Consider the following 20729-nt stretch of genomic DNA (forward strand, 5'->3'; position numbering starts at 1 on the left):
CTCCTCCAATAGACCAGGGCCCTCCTCCTCCAATAGACCAGGGCCCTCCTCCTCCTCCAATAGACCAGGGCCCTCCTCCTCATCCTCCAATAGACCAGGGCCTTCCACCTCCTCCTCCAATAGACCAGGGACCTCCTCCTCCTCCTGCTCCAATAGACCAGGGCCCTCCTCCTCCTTATCCAATAGACCAGGGCCCCCCTCCTCCTCCTCCAATAGACCAGGGCCCTCCTCCATATCCAATAGACCAGGGCCCTCCTCCTCCTTATCAAATAGACCAGGGCCCTCCACCTCCTAATCCAATAGACCAGGGCCCTCCTCCTCCTCCTCCAATAGACCAGGGCCCTCCTCCTCCAATAGACCAGGGCCCTCCTCCTCCTCCAATAGACCAGGGACCTCCTCCTCCTAATCCAATAGACCAGGGCCCTCCACCTCCTAATCCAATAGACCAGGGCCCTCCTCCTCCTCCAATAGACCAGTGCCCTCCTCCTCATCCTCCAATAGACCAGGGCCTTCCACCTCCTCCTCCAATAGACCAGGGACCTCCTCCTCCTCCTGCTCCAATAGACCAGGGCCCTCCTCCTCATCCTCCAATAGACCAGGGCCCCCCTCCTCCTCCTCCAATAGACCAGGGCCCTCCTCCATATCCAATAGACCAGGGCCCTCCTCCTCCTTATCCTATAGACCAGGGCCCTCCACCTCCTAATCCAATAGACCAGGGCCCTCCTCCTCCTCCTCCAATAGACCAGGGCCCTCCTCCTCCAATAGACCAGGGCCCTCCTCCTCCTCCAATAGACCAGGGCCCTCCTCCTCATCCTCCAATAGACCAGGGCCTTCCACCTCCTCCTCCAATAGACCAGGGACCTCCTCCTCCTCCTGCTCCAATAGACCAGGGCCCTCCTCCTCCTTATCCAATAGACCAGGGCCCCCCTCCTCCTCCTCCAATAGACCAGGGCCCTCCTCCATATCCAATAGACCAGGGCCCTCCTCCTCCTTATCAAATAGACCAGGGCCCTCCACCTCCTAATCCAATAGACCAGGGCCCTCCTCCTCCTCCTCCAATAGACCAGGGCCCTCCTCCTCCAATAGACCAGGGCCCTCCTCCTCCTCCAATAGACCAGGGACCTCCTCCTCCTGCTCCAATAGACCAGGGCCCTCCTCCTCATCCTCCAATAGAACAGGGCCCTCCTCCTCCTCCTCCTCCTCCAATAGACCAGGGCCCTCCTCCTCCTCCAATAGTCCAGGGCCCTCCTCATCCTCCAATAGACCAGGGCCCTGCTCCTCATCCTCTAATAGACCAGGGACCTCCTCCTCCAATAGACCAAGGCCCTCCTCCTCATCCTCCAATAGTCCAGGGCCCTCCTCATCCTCCAATAGACCAGGGCCCTCCTCCTCATCCTCTAATAGACCAGGGACCTCCTCCTCCAATAGACCAGGGCCCTCCTCCTCATCCTCCAATAGACCAGGGACCTCCTCCTCCTCCTGCTCCAATAGACCAGGGCCCTCCTCCTCATCCTCCAATAGACCAGGGCCCCCCTCATCCTCCTCCAATAGACCAGGGCCCTCCTCCATATCCAATAGACCAGGGCCCTCCTCCTCCTTATCCAATAGACCAGGGCCCTCCACCTCCTAATCCAATAGACCAGGGCCCTCCTCCTCCTCCTCCAATAGACCAGGGCCCTCCTCCTCATCCTCCAATAGACCAGGGCCTTCCACCTCCTCCTCCAATAGACCAGGGACCTCCTCCTCCTCCTGCTCCAATAGACCAGGGCCCTCCTCCTCATCCTCCAATAGACCAGGGCCCCCCTCCTCCTCCTCCAATAGACCAGGGCCCTCCTCCATATCCAATAGACCAGGGCCCTCCTCCTCCTTATCCAATAGACCAGGGCCCTCCACCTCCTAATCCAATAGACCAGGGCCCTCCTCCTCCTCCTCCAATAGACCAGGGCCCTCCTCCTCCAATAGACCAGGGCCCTCCTCCTCCTCCAATAGACCAGGGCCCTCCTCCTCATCCTCCAATAGACCAGGGCCTTCCACCTCCTCCTCCAATAGACCAGGGACCTCCTCCTCCTCCTGCTCCAATAGACCAGGGCCCTCCTCCTCATCCTCCAATAGACCAGGGCCCCCCTCCTCCTCCTCCAATAGACCAGGGCCCTCCTCCATATCCAATAGACCAGGGCCCTCCTCCTCCTTATCCAATAGACCAGGGCCCTCCACCTCCTAATCCAATAGACCAGGGCCCTCCTCCTCCTCCTCCAATAGACCAGGGCCCTCCTCCTCCAATAGACCAGGGCCCTCCTCCTCCTCCAATAGACCAGGGACCTCCTCCAATAGACCAGGGACCTCCTCCTCCTGCTCCAATAGACCAGGGCCCTCCTCCTCATCCTCCAATAAACCAGGGCCCCCCTCCTCCTCCTCCAATAGACCAGGGCCCTCCTCCATATCCAATAGACCAGGGCCCTCCTCCTCCTTATCCAATAGACCAGGGCCCTCCACCTCATCATCCAATAGACCAGGGCCCTCCTCCTCCAATAGACCAGGGCCCTCCTCCTCCTGCTCCAATAGACCAGGGCCCTCCTCCTCATCCTCCAATAGAACAGGGCCCTCCTCCTCCTCCTCCTCCTCCAATAGACCAGGGCCCTCCTCCTCCTCCAATAGTCCAGGGCCCTCCTCATCCTCCAATAGACCAGGGCCCTCCTCCTCATCCTCTAATAGACCAGGGACCTCCTCCTCCAATAGACCAGGGCCCTCCTCCTCATCCTCCAATAGACCAGGGACCTCCTCCTCCTCCTGCTCCAATAGACCAGGGCCCTCCTCCTCATCCTCCAATAGACCAGGGCCCCCCTCCTCCTCCTCCAATAGACCAGGGCCCTCCTCCATATCCAATAGACCAGGGCCCTCCTCCTCCTTATCCAATAGACCAGGGCCCTCCACCTCCTAATCCAATAGACCAGGGCCCTCCTCCTCCTCCTCCAATAGACCAGGGCCCCCCTCCTCATCCTCCAATAGACCAGGGCCTTCCACCTCCTCCTCCAATAGACCAGGGACCTCCTCCTCCTCCTGCTCCAATAGACCAGGGCCCTCCTCCTCATCCTCCAATAGACCAGGGCCCCCCTCCTCCTCCTCCAATAGACCAGGGCCCTCCTCCATATCCAATAGACCAGGGCCCTCCTCCTCCTTATCCTATAGACCAGGGCCCTCCACCTCCTAATCCAATAGACCAGGGCCCTCCTCCTCCTCCTCCAATAGACCAGGGCCCTCCTCCTCCAATAGACCAGGGCCCTCCTCCTCCTCCAATAGACCAGGGCCCTCCTCCTCATCCTCCAATAGACCAGGGCCTTCCACCTCCTCCTCCAATAGACCAGGGACCTCCTCCTCCTCCTGCTCCAATAGACCAGGGCCCTCCTCCTCCTTATCCAATAGACCAGGGCCCCCCTCCTCCTCCTCCAATAGACCAGGGCCCTCCTCCATATCCAATAGACCAGGGCCCTCCTCCTCCTTATCAAATAGACCAGGGCCCTCCACCTCCTAATCCAATAGACCAGGGCCCTCCTCCTCCTCCTCCAATAGACCAGGGCCCTCCTCCTCCAATAGACCAGGGCCCTCCTCCTCCTCCAATAGACCAGGGACCTCCTCCTCCTAATCCAATAGACCAGGGCCCTCCACCTCCTAATCCAATAGACCAGGGCCCTCCTCCTCCTCCTCCAATAGACCAGGGCCCTCCTCCTCATCCTCCAATAGACCAGGGCCTTCCACCTCCTCCTCCAATAGACCAGGGACCTCCTCCTCCTCCAATAGACCAGGGCCCTCCTCCTCATCCTCCAATAGACCAGGGCCCTCCTCCTCATCCTCCAATAGACCAGGGCCTTCCACCTCCTCCTCCAATAGACCAGGGACCTCCTCCTCCTCCTGCTCCAATAGACCAGGGCCCTCCTCCTCCTTATCCAATAGACCAGGGCCCCCCTCCTCCTCCTCCAATAGACCAGGGCCCTCCTCCATATCCAATAGACCAGGGCCCTCCTCCTCCTTATCAAATAGACCAGGGCCCTCCACCTCCTAATCCAATAGACCAGGGCCCTCCTCCTCCTCCTCCAATAGACCAGGGCCCTCCTCCTCCAATAGACCAGGGCCCTCCTCCTCCTCCAATAGACCAGGGACCTCCTCCTCCTAATCCAATAGACCAGGGCCCTCCACCTCCTAATCCAATAGACCAGGGCCCTCCTCCTCCTCCTCCAATAGACCAGGGCCCTCCTCCTCATCCTCCAATAGACCAGGGCCTTCCACCTCCTCCTCCAATAGACCAGGGACCTCCTCCTCCTCCTGCTCCAATAGACCAGGGCCCTCCTCCTCATCCTCCAATAGACCAGGGCCCCCCTCCTCCTCCTCCAATAGACCAGGGCCCTCCTCCATATCCAATAGACCAGGGCCCTCCTCCTCCTTATCCTACAGACCAGGGCCCTCCACCTCCTAATCCAATAGACCAGGGCCCTCCTCCTCCTCCTCCAATAGACCAGGGCCCTCCTCCTCCAATAGACCAGGGCCCTCCTCCTCCTCCAATAGACCAGGGCCCTCCTCCTCATCCTCCAATAGACCAGGGCCTTCCACCTCCTCCTCCAATAGACCAGGGACCTCCTCCTCCTCCTGCTCCAATAGACCAGGGCCCTCCTCCTCCTTATCCAATAGACCAGGGCCCCCCTCCTCCTCCTCCAATAGACCAGGGCCCTCCTCCATATCCAATAGACCAGGGCCCTCCTCCTCCTTATCAAATAGACCAGGGCCCTCCACCTCCTAATCCAATAGACCAGGGCCCTCCTCCTCCTCCTCCAATAGACCAGGGCCCTCCTCCTCCAATAGACCAGGGCCCTCCTCCTCCTCCAATAGACCAGGGACCTCCTCCTCCTGCTCCAATAGACCAGGGCCCTCCTCCTCATCCTCCAATAGAACAGGGCCCTCCTCCTCCTCCTCCTCCTCCAATAGACCAGGGCCCTCCTCCTCCTCCAATAGTCCAGGGCCCTCCTCATCCTCCAATAGACCAGGGCCCTGCTCCTCATCCTCTAATAGACCAGGGACCTCCTCCTCCAATAGACCAGGGCCCTCCTCCTCATCCTCCAATAGTCCAGGGCCCTCCTCATCCTCCAATAGACCAGGGCCCTCCTCCTCATCCTCTAATAGACCAGGGACCTCCTCCTCCAATAGACCAGGGCCCTCCTCCTCATCCTCCAATAGACCAGGGACCTCCTCCTCCTCCTGCTCCAATAGACCAGGGCCCTCCTCCTCATCCTCCAATAGACCAGGGCCCCCCTCCTCCTCCTCCAATAGACCAGGGCCCTCCTCCATATCCAATAGACCAGGGCCCTCCTCCTCCTTATCCAATAGACCAGGGCCCTCCACCTCCTAATCCAATAGACCAGGGCCCTCCTCCTCCTCCTCCAATAGACCAGGGCCCTCCTCCTCATCCTCCAATAGACCAGGGCCTTCCACCTCCTCCTCCAATAGACCAGGGACCTCCTCCTCCTCCTGCTCCAATAGACCAGGGCCCTCCTCCTCATCCTCCAATAGACCAGGGCCCCCCTCCTCCTCCTCCAATAGACCAGGGCCCTCCTCCATATCCAATAGACCAGGGCCCTCCTCCTCCTTATCCAATAGACCAGGGCCCTCCACCTCCTAATCCAATAGACCAGGGCCCTCCTCCTCCTCCTCCAATAGACCAGGGCCCTCCTCCTCCAATAGACCAGGGCCCTCCTCCTCCTCCAATAGACCAGGGCCCTCCTCCTCATCCTCCAATAGACCAGGGCCTTCCACCTCCTCCTCCAATAGACCAGGGACCTCCTCCTCCTCCTGCTCCAATAGACCAGGGCCCTCCTCCTCATCCTCCAATAGACCAGGGCCCCCCTCCTCCTCCTCCAATAGACCAGGGCCCTCCTCCATATCCAATAGACCAGGGCCCTCCTCCTCCTTATCCAATAGACCAGGGCCCTCCACCTCCTAATCCAATAGACCAGGGCCCTCCTCCTCCTCCTCCAATAGACCAGGGCCCTCCTCCTCCAATAGACCAGGGCCCTCCTCCTCCTCCAATAGACCAGGGACCTCCTCCAATAGACCAGGGACCTCCTCCTCCTGCTCCAATAGACCAGGGCCCTCCTCCTCATCCTCCAATAAACCAGGGCCCCCCTCCTCCTCCTCCAATAGACCAGGGCCCTCCTCCATATCCAATAGACCAGGGCCCTCCTCCTCCTTATCCAATAGACCAGGGCCCTCCACCTCATCATCCAATAGACCAGGGCCCTCCTCCTCCAATAGACCAGGGCCCTCCTCCTCCTGCTCCAATAGACCAGGGCCCTCCTCCTCATCCTCCAATAGAACAGGGCCCTCCTCCTCCTCCTCCTCCTCCTCCAATAGACCAGGGCCCTCCTCCTCCTCCAATAGTCCAGGGCCCTCCTCATCCTCCAATAGACCACGGCCCTCCTCCTCATCCTCTAATAGACCAGGGACCTCCTCCTCCAATAGACCAGGGCCCTCCTCCTCCTTATCAAATAGACCAGGGCCCTCCACCTCCTAATCCAATAGACCAGGGCCCTCCTCCTCCTCCTCCAATAGACCAGGGCCCTCCTCCTCCAATAGACCAGGGCCCTCCTCCTCCTCCAATAGACCAGGGACCTCCTCCTCCTAATCCAATAGACCAGGGCCCTCCACCTCCTAATCCAATAGACCAGGGCCCTCCTCCTCCTCCTCCAATAGACCAGGGCCCTCCTCCTCATCCTCCAATAGACCAGGGCCTTCCACCTCCTCCTCCAATAGACCAGGGACCTCCTCCTCCTCCTGCTCCAATAGACCAGGGCCCTCCTCCTCATCCTCCAATAGACCAGGGCCCCCCTCCTCCTCCTCCAATAGACCAGGGCCCTCCTCCATATCCAATAGACCAGGGCCCTCCTCCTCCTTATCCTACAGACCAGGGCCCTCCACCTCCTAATCCAATAGACCAGGGCCCTCCTCCTCCTCCTCCAATAGACCAGGGCCCTCCTCCTCCAATAGACCAGGGCCCTCCTCCTCCTCCAATAGACCAGGGCCCTCCTCCTCATCCTCCAATAGACCAGGGCCTTCCACCTCCTCCTCCAATAGACCAGGGACCTCCTCCTCCTCCTGCTCCAATAGACCAGGGCCCTCCTCCTCCTTATCCAATAGACCAGGGCCCCCCTCCTCCTCCTCCAATAGACCAGGGCCCTCCTCCATATCCAATAGACCAGGGCCCTCCTCCTCCTTATCAAATAGACCAGGGCCCTCCACCTCCTAATCCAATAGACCAGGGCCCTCCTCCTCCTCCTCCAATAGACCAGGGCCCTCCTCCTCCAATAGACCAGGGCCCTCCTCCTCCTCCAATAGACCAGGGACCTCCTCCTCCTGCTCCAATAGACCAGGGCCCTCCTCCTCATCCTCCAATAGAACAGGGCCCTCCTCCTCCTCCTCCTCCTCCAATAGACCAGGGCCCTCCTCCTCCTCCAATAGTCCAGGGCCCTCCTCATCCTCCAATAGACCAGGGCCCTGCTCCTCATCCTCTAATAGACCAGGGACCTCCTCCTCCAATAGACCAGGGCCCTCCTCCTCATCCTCCAATAGTCCAGGGCCCTCCTCATCCTCCAATAGACCAGGGCCCTCCTCCTCATCCTCTAATAGACCAGGGACCTCCTCCTCCAATAGACCAGGGCCCTCCTCCTCATCCTCCAATAGACCAGGGACCTCCTCCTCCTCCTGCTCCAATAGACCAGGGCCCTCCTCCTCATCCTCCAATAGACCAGGGCCCCCCTCCTCCTCCTCCAATAGACCAGGGCCCTCCTCCATATCCAATAGACCAGGGCCCTCCTCCTCCTTATCCAATAGACCAGGGCCCTCCACCTCCTAATCCAATAGACCAGGGCCCTCCTCCTCCTCCTCCAATAGACCAGGGCCCTCCTCCTCATCCTCCAATAGACCAGGGCCCTCCACCTCCTCCTCCAATAGACCAGGGACCTCCTCCTCCTCCTGCTCCAATAGACCAGGGCCCTCCTCCTCATCCTCCAATAGACCAGGGCCCCCCTCCTCCTCCTCCAATAGACCAGGGCCCTCCTCCATATCCAATAGACCAGGGCCCTCCTCCTCCTTATCCAATAGACCAGGGCCCTCCACCTCCTAATCCAATAGACCAGGGCCCTCCTCCTCCTCCTCCAATAGACCAGGGCCCTCCTCCTCCAATAGACCAGGGCCCTCCTCCTCCTCCAATAGACCAGGGCCCTCCTCCTCATCCTCCAATAGACCAGGGCCTTCCACCTCCTCCTCCAATAGACCAGGGACCTCCTCCTCCTCCTGCTCCAATAGACCAGGGCCCTCCTCCTCATCCTCCAATAGACCAGGGCCCCCCTCCTCCTCCTCCAATAGACCAGGGCCCTCCTCCATATCCAATAGACCAGGGCCCTCCTCCTCATCCTCCAATAGACCAGGGCCTTCCACCTCCTCCTCCAATAGACCAGGGACCTCCTCCTCCTCCTGCTCCAATAGACCAGGGCCCTCCTCCTCCTCCTCCAATAGACCAGGGCCCTCCTCCTCCAATAGACCAGGGCCCTCCTCCTCATCCTCCAATAGACCAGGGCCTTCCACCTCCTCCTCCAATAGACCAGGGACCTCCTCCTCCTCCTGCTCCAATAGACCAGGGCCCTCCTCCTCATCCTCCAATAGACCAGGGCCCCCCTCCTCCTCCTCCAATAGACCAGGGCCCTCCTCCATATCCAATAGACCAGGGCCCTCCTCCTCCTTATCCAATAGACCAGGGCCCTCCACCTCCTAATCCAATAGACCAGGGCCCTCCTCCTCCTCCTCCAATAGACCAGGGCCCTCCTCCTCCAATAGACCAGGGCCCTCCTCCTCCTCCAATAGACCAGGGACCTCCTCCAATAGACCAGGGACCTCCTCCTCCTGCTCCAATAGACCAGGGCCCTCCTCCTCATCCTCCAATAAACCAGGGCCCCCCTCCTCCTCCTCCAATAGACCAGGGCCCTCCTCCATATCCAATAGACCAGGGCCCTCCTCCTCCTTATCCAATAGACCAGGGCCCTCCACCTCATCATCCAATAGACCAGGGCCCTCCTCCTCCAATAGACCAGGGCCCTCCTCCTCCTGCTCCAATAGACCAGGGCCCTCCTCCTCATCCTCCAATAGAACAGGGCCCTCCTCCTCCTCCTCCTCCTCCTCCTCCAATAGACCAGGGCCCTCCTCCTCCTCCAATAGTCCAGGGCCCTCCTCATCCTCCAATAGACCACGGCCCTCCTCCTCATCCTCTAATAGACCAGGGACCTCCTCCTCCAATAGACCAGGGCCCTCCTCCTCATCCTCCAATAGACCAGGGACCTCCTCCTCCTCCTGCTCCAATAGACCAGGGCCCTCCTCCTCATCCTCCAATAGACCAGGGCCCCCCTCCTCCTCCTCCAATAGACCAGGGCCCTCCTCCATATCCAATAGACCAGGGCCCTCCTCCTCCTTATCCAATAGACCAGGGCCCTCCACCTCCTAATCCAATAGACCAGGGCCCTCCTCCTCCTCCTCCAATAGACCAGGGCCCTCCTCCTCATCCTCCAATAGACCAGGGCCTTCCACCTCCTCCTCCAATAGACCAGGGACCTCCTCCTCCTCCTGCTCCAATAGACCAGGGCCCTCCTCCTCATCCTCCAATAGACCAGGCCCCCCTCCTCCTCCTCCAATAGACCAGGGCCCTCCTCCATATCCAATAGACCAGGGCCCTCCTCCTCCTTATCCTATAGACCAGGGCCCTCCACCTCCTAATCCAATAGACCAGGGCCCTCCTCCTCCTCCTCCAATAGACCAGGGCCCTCCTCCTCCAATAGACCAGGGCCCTCCTCCTCCTCCAATAGACCAGGGCCCTCCTCCTCATCCTCCAATAGACCAGGGCCTTCCACCTCCTCCTCCAATAGACCAGGGACCTCCTCCTCCTCCTGCTCCAATAGACCAGGGCCCTCCTCCTCCTTATCCAATAGACCAGGGCCCCCCTCCTCCTCCTCCAATAGACCAGGGCCCTCCTCCATATCCAATAGACCAGGGCCCTCCTCCTCCTTATCAAATAGACCAGGGCCCTCCACCTCCTAATCCAATAGACCAGGGCCCTCCTCCTCCTCCTCCAATAGACCAGGGCCCTCCTCCTCCAATAGACCAGGGCCCTCCTCCTCCTCCAATAGACCAGGGACCTCCTCCTCCTAATCCAATAGACCAGGGCCCTCCTCCTCCTTATCCAATAGACCAGGGCCCTCCTCCTTATCCTCCAATAGACCAGGGCCCTCCTACTCCTCCTCCTCCAATAGACCAGGGACCTCCTCCTCCTGCTCCAACAGACCAGGGCCCTCCTCCTCATTCTCCAATAGACCAGGGACCTCCTGCTCCTCATCCTCCAATAGACCAGGGCCCTCCTCCTCATCCTGCAATAGACTAGGGTCCTCCTCCTCCTCCTCAATAAACCAGGGACCTCCTCCTCCTCCTGCTCCAATAGACCAGGGCCCTCCTCCTCATCCTCCAATAGACCAGGGCCCTCCTCCTCCTCCAATAGACCAGGGCCCTCCTCCTCCTTATCCAATAGACCAGGGCCCTCCTCCTCCTTATCCAATAGACCAGGGACCTCCTCCTCATCCTCCAATAGACCAGGGCCCTCCTCCTCATCCTCCAATAGACCAGGGCCTTCCACCTCCTCCTCCAATAGACCAGGGACCTCCTCCTCCTCCTGCTCCAATAGACCAGGGCCCTCCTCCTCATCCTCCAATAGACCAGGGCCCCCCTCCTCCTCCTCCAATAGACCAGGGCCCTCCTCCATATCCAATAGACCAGTGCCCTCCTCCTCCTTATCCTATAGACCAGGGCCCTCCACCTCCTAATCCAATAGACCAGGGCCCTCCTCCTCCTCCTCCAATAGACCAGGGCCCTCCTCCTCCAATAGACCAGGGCCCTCCTCCTCCTCCAATAGACCAGGGCCCTCCTCCTCATCCTCCAATAGACCAGGGCCTTCCACCTCCTCCTCCAATAGACCAGGGACCTCCTCTTCCTCCTGCTCCAATAGACCAGGGCCCTCCTCCTCCTTATCCAATAGACCAGGGCCCCCCTCCTCCTCCTCCAATAGACCAGGGCCCTCCTCCATATCCAATAGACCAGGGCCCTCCTCCTCCTTATCAAATAGACCAGGGCCCTCCACCTCCTAATCCAATAGACCAGGGCCCTCCTCCTCCTCCTCCAATAGACCAGGGCCCTCCTCCTCCAATAGACCAGGGCCCTCCTCCTCCTCCAATAGACCAGGGACCTCCTCCTCCTAATCCAATAGACCAGGGCCCTCCTCCTCCTTATCCAATAGACCAGGGCCCTCCTCCTTATCCTCCAATAGACCAGGGCCCTCCTACTCCTCCTCCTCCAATAGACCAGGGACCTCCTCCTCCTGCTCCAACAGACCAGGGCCCTCCTCCTCATTCTCCAATAGACCAGGGACCTCCTGCTCCTCATCCTCCAATAGACCAGGGCCCTCCTCCTCATCCTGCAATAGACTAGGGTCCTCCTCCTCCTCCTCAATAAACCAGGGACCTCCTCCTCCTCCTGCTCCAATAGACCAGGGCCCTCCTCCTCATCCTCCAATAGACCAGGGCCCTCCTCCTCCTCCAATAGACCAGGGCCCTCCTCCTCCTTATCCAATAGACCAGGGCCCTCCTCCTCCTTATCCAATAGACCAGGGACCTCCTCCTCATCCTCCAATAGACCAGGGACCTCCTCCTACTTATCCAATAGACCAGGGACCTTCTCCTCCTTATCCAATAGACCTGGGCCCTCCTCCTCCTCCTTATCCAATAGACCAGGGACTTCCTCCTCCTCCTCCAATAGACCAGGGACCTCCTCCTCCTTATCCAATAGACCAGGGCCCCCCTCCTCCTTATCCAATAGACCAGGGACCTCCTCCTCCAATAGACCAGGGACCTCCTCCTCCTTATCCAATAGACCAGGGCCCTCCTCCTCATCCTCCAATAGACCAGGGACCTCCTCCTCCTCCAATAGACCAGGGCCCTCCTCCATATCCAATAGACCAGGGCCCTCCTCCTCCTTATCCAATAGACCAGGGCCCTCCACCTCATCATCCAATAGACCAGGGCCCTCCTCCTCCAATAGACCAGGGCCCTCCTCCTCCTGCTCCAATAGACCAGGGCCCTCCTCCTCATCCTCCAATAGAACAGGGCCCTCCTCCTCCTCCTCCTCCTCCTCCAATAGACCAGGGCCCTCCTCCTCCTCCAATAGTCCAGGGCCCTCCTCATCCTCCAATAGACCACGGCCCTCCTCCTCATCCTCTAATAGACCAGGGACCTCCTCCTCCAATAGACCAGGGCCCTCCTCCTCATCCTCCAATAGACCAGGGACCTCCTCCTCCTCCTGCTCCAATAGACCAGGGCCCTCCTCCTCATCCTCCAATAGACCAGGGCCCCCCTCCTCCTCCTCCAATAGACCAGGGCCCTCCTCCATATCCAATAGACCAGGGCCCTCCTCCTCCTTATCCAATAGACCAGGGCCCTCCACCTCCTAATCCAATAGACCAGGGCCCTCCTCCTCCTCCTCCAATAGACCAGGGCCCTCCTCCTCATCCTCCAATAGACCAGGGCCTTCCACCTCCTCCTCCAATAGACCAGGGACCTCCTCCTCCTCCTGCTCCAATAGACCAGGGCCCTCCTCCTCATCCTCCAATAGACCAGGGCCCCCCTCCTCCTCCTCCAATAGACCAGGGCCCTCCTCCATATCCAATAGACCAGGGCCCTCCTCCTCCTTATCCTATAGACCAGGGCCCTCCACCTCCTAATCCAATAGACCAGGGCCCTCCTCCTCCTCCTCCAATAGACCAGGGCCCTCCTCCTCCAATAGACCAGGGCCCTCCTCCTCCTCCAATAGACCAGGGCCCTCCTCCTCATCCTCCAATAGACCAGGGCCTTCCACCTCCTCCTCCAATAGACCAGGGACCTCCTCCTCCTCCTGCTCCAATAGACCAGGGCCCTCCTCCTCCTTATCCAATAGACCAGGGCCCCCCTCCTCCTCCTCCAATAGACCAGGGCCCTCCTCCATATCCAATAGACCAGGGCCCTCCTCCTCCTTATCAAATAGACCAGGGCCCTCCACCTCCTAATCCAATAGACCAGGGCCCTCCTCCTCCTCCTCCAATAGACCAGGGCCCTCCTCCTCCAATAGACCAGGGCCCTCCTCCTCCTCCAATAGACCAGGGACCTCCTCCTCCTAATCCAATAGACCAGGGCCCTCCTCCTCCTTATCCAATAGACCAGGGCCCTCCTCCTTATCCTCCAATAGACCAGGGCCCTCCTACTCCTCCTCCTCCAATAGACCAGGGACCTCCTCCTCCTGCTCCAACAGACCAGGGCCCTCCTCCTCATTCTCCAATAGACCAGGGACCTCCTGCTCCTCATCCTCCAATAGACCAGGGCCCTCCTCCTCATCCTGCAATAGACTAGGGTCCTCCTCCTCCTCCTCAATAAACCAGGGACCTCCTCCTCCTCCTGCTCCAATAGACCAGGGCCCTCCTCCTCATCCTCCAATAGACCAGGGCCCTCCTCCTCCTCCAATAGACCAGGGCCCTCCTCCTCCTTATCCAATAGACCAGGGCCCTCCTCCTCCTTATCCAATAGACCAGGGACCTCCTCCTCATCCTCCAATAGACCAGGGCCCTCCTCCTCATCCTCCAATAGACCAGGGCCTTCCACCTCCTCCTCCAATAGACCAGGGACCTCCTCCTCCTCCTGCTCCAATAGACCAGGGCCCTCCTCCTCATCCTCCAATAGACCAGGGCCCCCCTCCTCCTCCTCCAATAGACCAGGGCCCTCCTCCATATCCAATAGACCAGGGCCCTCCTCCTCCTTATCCTATAGACCAGGGCCCTCCACCTCCTAATCCAATAGACCAGGGCCCTCCTCCTCCTCCTCCAATAGACCAGGGCCCTCCTCCTCCAATAGACCAGGGCCCTCCTCCTCCTCCAATAGACCAGGGCCCTCCTCCTCATCCTCCAATAGACCAGGGCCTTCCACCTCCTCCTCCAATAGACCAGGGACCTCCTCTTCCTCCTGCTCCAATAGACCAGGGCCCTCCTCCTCCTTATCCAATAGACCAGGGCCCCCCTCCTCCTCCTCCAATAGACCAGGGCCCTCCTCCATATCCAATAGACCAGGGCCCTCCTCCTCCTTATCAAATAGACCAGGGCCCTCCACCTCCTAATCCAATAGACCAGGGCCCTCCTCCTCCTCCTCCAATAGACCAGGGCCCTCCTCCTCCAATAGACCAGGGCCCTCCTCCTCCTCCAATAGACCAGGGACCTCCTCCTCCTAATCCAATAGACCAGGGCCCTCCTCCTCCTTATCCAATAGACCAGGGCCCTCCTCCTTATCCTCCAATAGACCAGGGCCCTCCTACTCCTCCTCCTCCAATAGACCAGGGACCTCCTCCTCCTGCTCCAACAGACCAGGGCCCTCCTCCTCATTCTCCAATAGACCAGGGACCTCCTGCTCCTCATCCTCCAATAGACCAGGGCCCTCCTCCTCATCCTGCAATAGACTAGGGTCCTCCTCCTCCTCCTCAATAAACCAGGGACCTCCTCCTCCTCCTGCTCCAATAGACCAGGGCCCTCCTCCTCATCCTCCAATAGACCAGGGCCCTCCTCCTCCTCCAATAGACCAGGGCCCTCCTCCTCCTTATCCAATAGACCAGGGCCCTCCTCCTCCTTATCCAATAGACCAGGGACCTCCTCCTCATCCTCCAATAGACCAGGGACCTCCTCCTACTTATCCAATAGACCAGGGACCTTCTCCTCCTTATCCAATAGACCTGGGCCCTCCTCCTCCTCCTTATCCAATAGACCAGGGACTTCCTCCTCCTCCTCCAATAGACCAGGGACCTCCTCCTCCTTATCCAATAGACCAGGGCCCCCCTCCTCCTTATCCAATAGACCAGGGACCTCCTCCTCCAATAGACCAGGGACCTCCTCCTCCTTATCCAATAGACCAGGGCCCTCCTCCTCATCCTCCAATAGACCAGGGACCTCCTCCTCCTCCAATAGACCAGGGCCCTCCTCCTCATCCTCTAATAGACCAGGGACCTCCTCCTCCAATAGACCAGGGCCCTCCTCCTCATCCTCCAATAGACCAGGGACCTCCTCCTCCTCCTGCTCCAATACACCAGGGCCCTCCTCCTCATCCTCCAATAGACCAGGGCCCCCCTCCTCCTCCTCCAATAGACCAGGGCCCTCCTCCATATCCAATAGACCAGGGCCCTCCTCCTCCTTATCCAATAGACCAGGGCCCTCCACCTCCTAATCCAATAGACCAGGGCCCTCCTCCTCCTCCTCCAATAGACCAGGGCCCTCCTCCTCATCCTCCAATAGACCAGGGCCTTCCACCTCCTCCTCCAATAGACCAGGGACCTCCTCCTCCTCCTGCTCCAATAGACCAGGGCCCTCCTCCTCATCCTCCAATAGACCAGGGCCCCCCTCCTCCTCCTCCAATAGACCAGGGCCCTCCTCCATATCCAATAGACCAGGGCCCTCCTCCTCCTTATCCAATAGACCAGGGCCCTCCACCTCCTAATCCAATAGACCAGGGCCCTCCTCCTCCTCCTCCAATAGACCAGGGCCCTCCTCCTCCAATAGACCAGGGCCCTCCTCCTCCTCCAATAGACCAGGGCCCTCCTCCTCATCCTCCAATAGACCAGGGCCTTCCACCTCCTCCTCCAATAGACCAGGGACCTCCTCCTCCTCCTGCTCCAATAGACCAGGGCCCTCCTCCTCATCCTCCAATAGACCAGGGCCCCCCTCCTCCTCCTCCAATAGACCAGGGCCCTCCTCCATATCCAATAGACCAGGGCCCTCCTCCTCCTTATCCAATAGACCAGGGCCCTCCACCTCCTAATCCAATAGACCAGGGCCCTCCTCCTCCTCCTCCAATAGACCAGGGCCCTCCTCCTCCAATAGACCAGGGCCCTCCTCCTCCTCCAATAGACCAGGGACCTCCTCCTCCTAATCCAATAGACCAGGGCCCTCCTCCTCCTTATCCAATAGACCAGGGCCCTCCTCCTTATCCTCCAATAGACCAGGGCCCTCCTACTCCTCCTCCTCCAATAGACCAGGGACCTCCTCCTCCTGCTCCAACAGACCAGGGCCCTCCTCCTCATTCTCCAATAGACCAGGGACCTCCTGCTCCTCATCCTCCAATAGACCAGGGCCCTCCTCCTCATCCTGCAATAGACTAGGGTCCTCCTCCTCCTCCTCAATAAACCAGGGACCTCCTCCTCCTCCTGCTCCAATAGACCAGGGCCCTCCTCCTCATCCTCCAATAGACCAGGGCCCTCCTCCTCCTCCAATAGACCAGGGCCCTCCTCCTCCTTATCCAATAGACCAGGGCCCTCCTCCTCCTTATCCAATAGACCAGGGACCTACTCCTACTTATCCAATAGACCAGGGACCTTCTCCTCCTTATCCAATAGACCTGGGCCCTCCTCCTCCTCCTTATCCAATAGACCAGGGACTTCCTCCTCCTCCTCCAATAGACCAGGGACCTCCTCCTCCTTATCCAATAGACCAGGGCCCTCCTCCTCCTTATCCAATAGACCAGGGACCTCCTCCTCCAATAGACCAGGGACCTCCTCCTCCTTATCCAATAGACCAGGGCCCTCCTCCTCATCCTCCAATAGACCAGGGACCTCCTCCTCCTCCAATAGACCAGGGACATCCTCCTCCTCCAATAGACCAGGGCCCTCCTCCTCATCCTCCAATAGACTAGGGACCTCCTCCTCCTCCAATAGACCAGGGCCCTTCTCCTCCTCTAATAGACCAGGGCCCTCCTCCTCATCCTCCAATAGACCAAGGACCTCCTCCTCATCCTCCAATAGACCAGGGCCCTCCTCCTCATCCTCCAATAGACCAGGGACCTCCTCCTCATCCTCCAATAGACCAGGGACCTACCTCCTCCTCCAATAGACCAGGGACCTCCTCCTAATGCTCCAATAGACCAGGGTCCTCCTCCTCATCCTCCAATAGACCAGGGCTTTCCTCCTCCTCCTCCAATAGACCAGGGCCCTCCACCTCCTCCTCCAATAGACCAGGGCCCTCCACCTCCTCCTCCAATAGACCAGGGCCCTCCTCCTCCTGCTCCAGTAGACCAGGGCCCTCATCCTTATCCTCCAATAGATCAGGGCCCTCCTCCTCATCCTCCAATAGACCAGGGCCCTCATCCTCCTTATCCAATAGACCAGGGCCCTCCTCCTCATCATCCAATAGACCAGGGCCCTCCTCCTCCAATAGACCAGGGCCCTCCTCCTCCTGCTCCAATAGACCAGGGCCCTCCTCCTCATCCTCCAATAGAACAGGGCCCTCCTCCTCCAATAGACCAGGGCCCTCCTCCTCCTCCTCCAATAGACCAGGGCCCTCCTCCTCCTCCAATAGTCCAGGGCCCTCCTCATCCTCCAATAGACCAGGGCCCTCCTCCTCATCCTCCAATAGACCAGGGCCCCCCTCCTCCTCCTCCAATAGACCAGGGCCCTCCTCCTTATCCAATAGACCAGGGCCCTCCTCCTTATCCAATAGACCAGGGCCCTCCTCCTCCTCCTCCAATAGACCAGGGCCCTCCTCCTCCAATAGACCAGGGCCCTCCTCCTCCTCCAATAGACCAGGGACCTCCTCCTCCTAATCCAATAGACCAGGGCCCTCCTCCTCCTTATCCAATAGACCAGGGCCCTCCTCCTTATCCTCCAATAGACCAGGGCCCTCCTACTCCTCCTCCTCCAATAGACCAGGGACCTCCTCCTCCTGCTCCAACAGACCAGGGCCCTCCTCCTCATTCTCCAATAGACCAGGGACCTCCTGCTCCTCATCCTCCAATAGACCAGGGCCCTCCTCCTCATCCTGCAATAGACTAGGGTCCTCCTCCTCCTCCTCAATAAACCAGGGACCTCCTCCTCCTCCTGCTCCAATAGACCAGGGCCCTCCTCCTCATCCTCCAATAGACCAGGGCCCTCCTCCTCCTCCAATAGACCAGGGCCCTCCTCCTCCTTATCCAATAGACCAGGGCCCTCCTCCTCCTTATCCAATAGACCAGGGACCTCCTCCTCATCCTCCAATAGACCAGGGACCTCCTCCTACTTATCCAATAGACCAGGGACCTTCTCCTCCTTATCCAATAGACCAGGGCCCTCCTCCTCCTTATCCAATAGACCAGGGACCTCCTCCTCCAATAGACCAGGGACCTCCTCCTCCTTATCCAATAGACCAGGGCCCTCCTCCTCATCCTCCAATAGACCAGGGACCTCCTCCTCCTCCAATAGACCAGGGACATCCTCCTCCTCCAATAGACCAGGGCCCTCCTCCTCATCCTCCAATAGACTAGGGACCTCCTCCTCCTCCAATAGACCAGGGCCCTTCTCCTCCTCTAATAGACCAGGGCCCTCCTCCTCATCCTCCAATAGACCAAGGACCTCCTCCTCATCCTCCAATAGACCAGGGCCCTCCTCCTCATCCTCCAATAGACCAGGGACCTCCTCCTCATCCTCCAATAGACCAGGGACCTACCTCCTCCTCCAATAGACCAGGGACCTCCTCCTAATGCTCCAATAGACCAGGGTCCTCCTCCTCATCCTCCAATAGACCAGGGCTTTCCTCCTCCTCCTCCAATAGACCAGGGCCCTCCACCTCCTCCTCCAATAGACCAGGGCCCTCCACCTCCTCCTCCAATAGACCAGGGCCCTCCTCCTCCTGCTCCAGTAGACCAGGGCCCTCATCCTTATCCTCCAATAGATCAGGGCCCTCCTCCTCATCCTCCAATAGACCAGGGCCCTCATCCTCCTTATCCAATAGACCAGGGCCCTCCTCCTCATCATCCAATAGACCAGGGCCCTCCTCCTCCAATAGACCAGGGCCCTCCTCCTCCTGCTCCAATAGACCAGGGCCCTCCTCCTCATCCTCCAATAGAACAGGGCCCTCCTCCTCCAATAGACCAGGGCCCTCCTCCTCCTCCTCCAATAGACCAGGGCCCTCCTCCTCCTCCAATAGTCCAGGGCCCTCCTCATCCTCCAATAGACCAGGGCCCTCCTCCTCATCCTCCAATAGACCAGGGCCCCCCTCCTCCTCCTCCAATAGACCAGGGCCCTCCTCCTTATCCAATAGACCAGGGCCCTCCTCCTCCTTATCCAATAGACCAGGGCCCTCCACCTCCTAATCCAATAGACCAGGGCCCTCCTCCTCCTCCTCCAATAGACCAGGGCCCTCCTCCTCCAATAGACCAGGGCCCTCCTCCTCCTCCAATAGACCAGGGACCTCCTCCTCCTAATCCAATAGACCAGGGCCCTCCTCCTTATCCTCCAATAGACCAGGGCCCTCCTACTCCTCCTCCTCCAATAGACCAGGGACCTCCTCCTCCTGCTCCAATAGACCAGGGCCCTCCTCCTCATTCTCCAATAGACCAGGGACCTCCTGCTCCTCATCCTCCAATAGACCAGGGCCCTCCTCCTCATCCTGCAACAGACTAGGGTCCTCCTCCTCCTCCTCAATAAACCAGGGACCTCCTCCTCCTCCTGCTCCAATAGACCAGGGCCCTCCTCCTCATCCTCCAATAGACCAGGGCCCTCCTCCTCCTCCAATAGACCAGGGCCCTCCTCCTCCTTATCCAATAGACCAGGGCCCTCCTCCTCCTTATCCAATAGACCAGGGACCTCCTCCTCATCCTCCAATAGACCAGGGACCTCCTCCTACTTATCCAATAGACCAGGGACCTTCTCCTCCTCATCCAATAGACCAGGGCCCTCCTCCTCCTCCTTATCCAATAGACCAGGGACTTCCTCCTCCTCCTCCAATAGACCAGGGACCTCCTCCTCCTTATCCAATAGACCAGGGCCCTCCTCTTCCTTATCCAATAGACCAGGGACCTCCTCCTCCAATAGACCAGGGACCTCCTCCTCCTCCTCCAATAGACCAGGGACCTGCTCCTCATCCTCCAATAGACCAGGGACCTCCTCCTCCTCCAATAGACCAGGGACATCCTCCTTCTCCAATAGACCAGGGCCCTTCTCCTCATCCTCCAATAGACCAGGGCCCTTCTCCTCATCCTCCAATAGACCAAGGCCCTCCTCCTCATCCTCCAATAGACCAAGGACCTCCTCCTCATCCTCCAATAGACCAGGGCCCTCCTCCTCATCCTCCAATAGACCAGGGCCCTCCTCCTCATCCTGCAATAGACTAGGGCCCTCCTCCTCCTCCTCAATAAACCAGGGACCTCCTCCTCCTCCTGCTCCAATAGACCAGGGCCCTCCTCCTCATCATCCAATAGACCAGGGCCCTCCTCCTCCTCCAATAGACCAGGGCCCTCCTCCTCCTTATCCAATAGACCAGGGACCTCCTCCTCCTCCAATAGACCAGGGCCCTCCTCCTCATCCTCCAATAGACTAGGGACCTCCTACTGCTCCAATAGACCAGGACCCTCCTCCTCATCCTCTAATAGACCAGGGACCTCCTTCTCCAATAGACCAGGGACCTCCTCCTCATCCTCCAATAGACCAGGGCCTTCCACCTCCTCCTTCAATAGACCAGGGACCTCCTCCTCCTACTGCTCCAGTAGACCAGGGCCCTCCTCTTCCTGCTCCAATAGACCAGGACCCTCCTCCTCATCCTCCAATAGACCAGGGACCTCCTCCTCCAA

The sequence above is a fragment of the Oncorhynchus mykiss genome, chromosome 7, assembly GCF_057628025.1.
Source record: "Oncorhynchus mykiss isolate SJ-2025 chromosome 7, ASM5762802v1, whole genome shotgun sequence".
NCBI lineage: Eukaryota > Metazoa > Chordata > Actinopteri > Salmoniformes > Salmonidae > Oncorhynchus > Oncorhynchus mykiss.